General features: G+C 54.4%; 1 pseudogene; it reads left to right on the plus strand.

Moving 5' to 3' along the window:
* The window catches only part of LOC123045511 (uncharacterized), a 14,606-nt pseudogene extending 9,030 nt beyond the window's left edge, over positions 1-5,576 (plus strand).
* The last annotated feature ends 204 nt before the right edge of the window (positions 5,577-5,780 follow it).

Consider the following 5,780-nt stretch of genomic DNA (forward strand, 5'->3'; position numbering starts at 1 on the left):
TGAAAAAATCCTACCGAGTGGAGAGCGATCCTCCTACTCGGGGGCCTAAGTTCTCTCACTTAGAGACTTAGCTACAGTACGGCACTCGCCTAAGTTTGAAAAAAATCCTACCGAGTGGAGAGCGATCCTCCCACTCGGGGGCTTAGCTGCAGTCCAGCACTCGCCTAAGTTCTCTCACTTAGAGACTTAGCTGCAGTGCGGCACTCGCCTAAGTTTGAAAAGTCCTACCGAGTGGAGAGCAAACCTCCCACTCGGAGGCTTAGCTGCAGCCCAGCGCTCGCCTAAGTACAGGACACAACCCAATCTGCAAGAAGATACGCCACAAATACAAAAGTTATTTCGAGTGAAGATCGAGTTCCACTCAACGGATCATCCATGAAGATATTCAACGATAAATCCAATTCAGATAAGACCTAAAGGTCCCAGACCTCAGGCCAAAGTAATCGAGCCCTCAGCTCGACGGAGTTTAACGGTTACAAAATCCACTCGGCATTCCGAGGCAAATTTAAAGTGGAGCTTAAAAAGGTTTTCACTCCTCAGGTGGAGGACTGGAAGGGGCGACGAACTCATCCAAATCGATCCCGTCTGCAATACGGGTGGCAGCAGCGATGAAAGTCTCCATGAAATCTTGAAAGTTGTGCTTCCTGGTATTGGCAACTTGGATGGCGGCCAGCTTCTCTTCTCGCGCCTCCTTGCAATGGACGCGGACCAGAGACAGAGCCACATCAGCGCCACACCGAGCAGAAGACTTCTTCCACTCCTGCACTCGGTCAGGGATTCCGTTAAGTCGAGTCATCAGAGACTCGAGATCATTTTGGAGCGTAGCCTCTGGCCAAAGTGCCGGGTCGATCCGTGACATGGCAACCTTCAGTCGAGCCAAGTAGTCCACGACACCGTCAATGCGAGATTCCAGTCGGAGCAGATTCATGGCAGCTTCATCCTTCATGGGGGAGTTGATTGGATCCAAACCTGTTTCGATACGCCCAGTCTCCTCTTCAAAGTTCTGGCAAATCTCTGCATACACGATCCAAGGATAAATCAATTTTCATAGACTGAGTCGACACAAAAAAACCCAGTCAGAACTGAATGTGCACCTTCAAGCTTGATGTACAACTTCTTCACGAGGCTCCTCAAGTAGCTCTCGAGGTCGTCCCTCCTGCGAGCGATGCCTTCCATCTTCTCTCTCAGGGTGAGGTTCTCCTTCTTCCAACGTGAACACTCCCTGTTGGCTTCATTCAGAGCGGTCTTCAGCTTGGTATTCTCTTCTTCTAAGTGGTCGACCGAAGCCAGCTTTTGTACGGCCAGAGCGGTCTTGTCATCAGCCTCCTTACAGGCAGCAGCCAAGTCCTGATCCTTCTTCGCCAGAGCTTCGTTTAGTTTTTCTGCGAAGAAATGATGATTGAATCAGAAATAGCAGAAGGATACTCAAGCCTAAAAACTAACTAGTCGACAAAGTCGTCTTACCTGCGGCGCCGTCTCTGACCTTCTGCAGCTCTGTTCTGGCCAGCTCCAGATCAAGGTTCAGTTGAATCTTCTGCTTCTCCAACTCAGTATAGCGAGCTACAAGTTCGCAGGATTTCTGTAAAAGCAAAATCAGTCGACAAACGTCCAAGATAAGTTGCTTCCGAGTAACTAAGAGACAACGACGACGTTTCTAAGACCACAACCGAATCAAAAACATTCGACAGTAGTCTCGGGGACTACACCCAGTGGGTGCACTCAGCGTGCCCCCACTGGTTCGACCAAAAAAAAGATCTTCGGGGAAAACCCGAGTGAAGAAATACAGCTACAGCAACACAATGTAAAGACTACAGTCGACTGCCAGTAGTCCACCGTAGTCTCGGGGACTACACCCAGTGGGTGCACTTAGCATGCCCCCACTCGTCCAAGAATTGGCAGACACACCCAGTGGGTGTACAGATACAGATACAAAAGATCTTCGGAAAAGAGACTCTTCAAACAGCATATCATAACAGACCAAGTGTTGAGTCGACTGACCTGGACGTTGCTCTGAAGAAGCGAACTCGCGTCATAGGCTGCTTCGCTGGCCTCCTGAGCCATCTTCACTTGCTCCATCATGATCCCCGCCTGGCGTATAGCCTCCTTTGCAGCAGCCGCTTGGTCCTCAGGGACGGGGTACGCAGCAAAAAGCGAAGGTGGATCCGCAGTCGACGCCGAAGGCCGCACGCTCGTCAGAGGAATGGCAAAAGTCACAGAAGCCCGGGTGGTGTCACCACCATCCCGAGCCATGGCCTCAGACGCCGGAGCAGGTTGGGGGTCTTGTCAGCCGTCGACCTCTTGTTCCTCCTCATTCTCAGCGGTTCGTTGTCGTCGTCATCCGGGAGGTCGACAACATGAGGAGGGGCTACAAAGGAAACGTTCAATCGACCAGGGTTGCAATAAATGTTTAGTCGACTCAAAGCGGAACGCCAGTAATCGTACCAGGGTTGGAGGTAACAGCATCCTCCATCTCTTGGTCGTCGTCCTTGGCGGAGATCTCAGAAGTAGCAGCACTGCAAGCCTCGAAAGTCAGTCGGTTGGCTCAATGGATCGACCAAGGATCCGTCCACGGTCGACAAAGGATAACAAGTTTTATTATTACCCAGAAATGGTGGGGACGGCCATATTCATCTTGGGCAGAGCCTTGGGCGGCTTGGACGGCACTGCGCGCGGGTGCTTGGGAGCCTTTCCAGTCGGCGTAGGAGAAGAGGTCCGAGAGCGTTTCGATGACTGCCCAACAGGAGCAGTCGCACTACCATGCTCCCGCGCTGGATCGTGTGTGAGCTTGGATCGCCCCTCCGAGCAGGGGGGGGGGGGTTCAACCTCCTCCTCCTCCTCTTCGCTGGAGTCGACGTCGTCGCCTCCCTCTCCTTCACCGTCGGACTCCCATTCGCCTTGATCGTCCCCGCTCTCACCTCCGCTCGCCTCCCCTTCCTCAGTTGGCCCCTGTGCCCCATTGGGCGTCGAGTACATCTCAGTAGTCGCCTGAAAAACAACAGACAAGACAAAGGTCAATCGACCAACTCAAAGAAGACCAATGAAGAAAAACAAGACCTCAGTCAGGAGCATAGAGACATACCTGGTCCACGTCGTACGAGCTGTCGAGTGGAATTACCCTCCTGGCTCCTCGAGGGTTGTCCTTATTTCCTGTGATGCTCGACAGCCACCCCTCCAGCATCTCATCAGTGACCTCCTCCGGGTGGATCCGAGTGGTGTCGTCAAGACCCGAGTACAGCCACATCGGGTGGTCACGAGCCTGGAGCGGCTGGATGCGCCTCCAGAGGAAGACCTCCAGCAAATCCATGCCCGTCACGCCCTCACGGACAAGCTCAACCACTTGACCGGCCAGCACTTTGACTTGAGCCCTTTCCTCCGGCGCCACTTTCAGAGAAGTGGGTTTTTCAGCTCGGTCGAGGGAGAAAGGAGGAAGACCAGTCGACTGTCCTGGGGTCGCCTGGTCCTGACAGTAGAACAGGTCGCCTGCCAGCCACGGACCGACTCCGGGAAAGTAATGGATGGAAAGCAGCTCTTCCCCCTCGTCTGGATCGCCAAGCCCCTGCACAACTGGATCACCTGCGTCCTCTCGTCACTCGACTTGGCCTTCTTGACCGATTGAGAACGGCAGGTAAAGATATGCTTGAAAAGTCCCCAATGGGGGCGGCAACCCAAGAAAGCCTCACACATGGAAATGAAAGCGGCAAGGTATACAATGGAGTTGGGAGTAAAGTGGTGGAGCTGCGCTCCGAAGAAGTTCAAGAAGCTCCGGAAAAAAGGATGGGGCGGCAGAGAAAACCCTCGGTCGATGTGGGTGGCTAGGAGCACGCACTCACCATCGCGGGGTTGAGGTTCGATCTCTCTCCCCGGAAGACGCGCAACCTCGTGGGGAATGACTCCCCCCTCGACCATGTCGTCGAGGTCCTCTTGTCGGATCACTGACGGCATCCAATCGCCCTGGATCCAGCCCTTGGGCAGAGCGGACCTTGAGGAGGATCCGCCCCGAGCAGATCTTTTCCCCTTCCCCTGCGTCGCCGCCTTCTTCACGCGCTCCAGAGCGGAGGTCTTGCCCTTCGTCATCGTCGCCGGCGAAGTCTCGCACGGGCCTGCTGCGCTGGGGCGAGAACGGAGGTGGCGGAAGGACTTGCGAAGGGAGAGAGGAAGAAGAAAGGAGGAGAAGAGAGCGCACTGCTTGGAAACCCCGAGCCGGCGATTTATAAGGGGCCGCTCCCGAGTGGCTGACTGGTAGGCCCAAACTATCCAGTCAAATCCCGCAGCGGACGCGCGCGCAGTACGTGGCGAAAAAGGCGACGCGGGGATCGAGGAGCTTCCGCTTTATCGCTTCCGATTACTGCGGCCGCTCCCGTCCCGCGCGCTTCCCAAAATCCGAAATCCCACGACATCCGCGGGCTGCAGAACAACTTGTCAAAACGGAAGACCCCGCCCGCGCCGATGCTTGGTATGTCACAAATAAAGAAATTCACTCGACGAAAGGCCTGGAATGGATCAAGGCGACTGAAAAAGGTTGGCAACGTCATCCGTGACGATTGACCCAAAACGAGGCGCTCACGTAGCCCAAAGAACCAGTCGGAAGGATCTCCAACTCTTTCCCCACTCTAACCTCGATCCATTCGGAGGCTAATGATGAAGCCATGTACCTAGGGTAGGGGCACGGACCTGTCCAAGGAGCCCTACCCTAGGACATCCCTAGGAGAAGTCACCTTTCAATCGACTTGAAGGTATCCCACTCGACGGATTCAAGACACTCGACCAGAAAGCTATCACTCGACCATGAAGCCAACCACTCGACCGTCAGGAGACCTATAGTCACTCCGCAGGCAAACGGTCAGCTGTTAAGTAGTCTTTATGGTCATTATAGCACTTTATGAGGGGCGTTACCAGTAACGCCCGACCTTAAATGTACCTGAAAACCCTGCATTACTGAGGGCGGGAGGGGGCCGGCGAACTCTATATAAGCCACCCCCCTCCTCGGGATGAAGGGTTCGCACCCCTGTTATTCACACGCCAGTAATCCAGTCGACCGCCTCCGGGCATCGAGACGTAGGGCTGTTACTTCCTCCGCGAAGGGCCTGAACTCGTACATCTTGGTGTGTTTACAACTTCCCAATAGCTGAGATCTAGCCTCTTCATACGTACCCCCTACACAACTGTCAGAGTTAGAACCACGACAACGCCTCATGGCCGTGCCTGCTCATCGAGGCGGCGCCGTTACTTGAGAGCCTATATGTGCATGTCTCCCACAGAGAAGATGAGCCAAGACAGGAGGTGCCGGGGGAGACCTCGGCTTCGCGCCATCGCCATTTGAAGGAGCTGGTTGTCATTGGATTCCAGAGGACGGAGAGGCAGATGCACCTTGTGAGGTTCGCCGTGGAGGTATCCATGGCGCTGCGGCGTGTCGCACTGCTCTAGCAGGGACGCGTCGAGGACAAAGGGCCCTGCTGCGACTGGGAGGTGGTGAGCCAGCAGAGCGCGTGGTGCGACGAGGAGAGGCTCGCCGTTCTGGATGGCATCGGCTGTTCGACGGGACAGATCGAAGTGGTGCTCAGTTGAATTGAGCTTAATGTTGGGGAATTGAAGGTGGATTGCTGTAGCTCTGGTCTGGCTCCCCAATTCGAATAAATGGAACCTGGCGGGTGGGGTGATTTCCTGCTGCTCCAACAATTTATTTGTATGCCATGTGTGTGAACTGAAATGTTACATTCAGTTATTTTGGTGCTGCTACTTTGTATCTGAACCTGCTGAACAATGATGCCATGCAATATGAT

The sequence above is a fragment of the Triticum aestivum genome, chromosome 1A (genome assembly GCF_018294505.1).
Source record: "Triticum aestivum cultivar Chinese Spring chromosome 1A, IWGSC CS RefSeq v2.1, whole genome shotgun sequence".
In the NCBI taxonomy this organism is placed as follows: Eukaryota; Viridiplantae; Streptophyta; class Magnoliopsida; order Poales; family Poaceae; genus Triticum; species Triticum aestivum.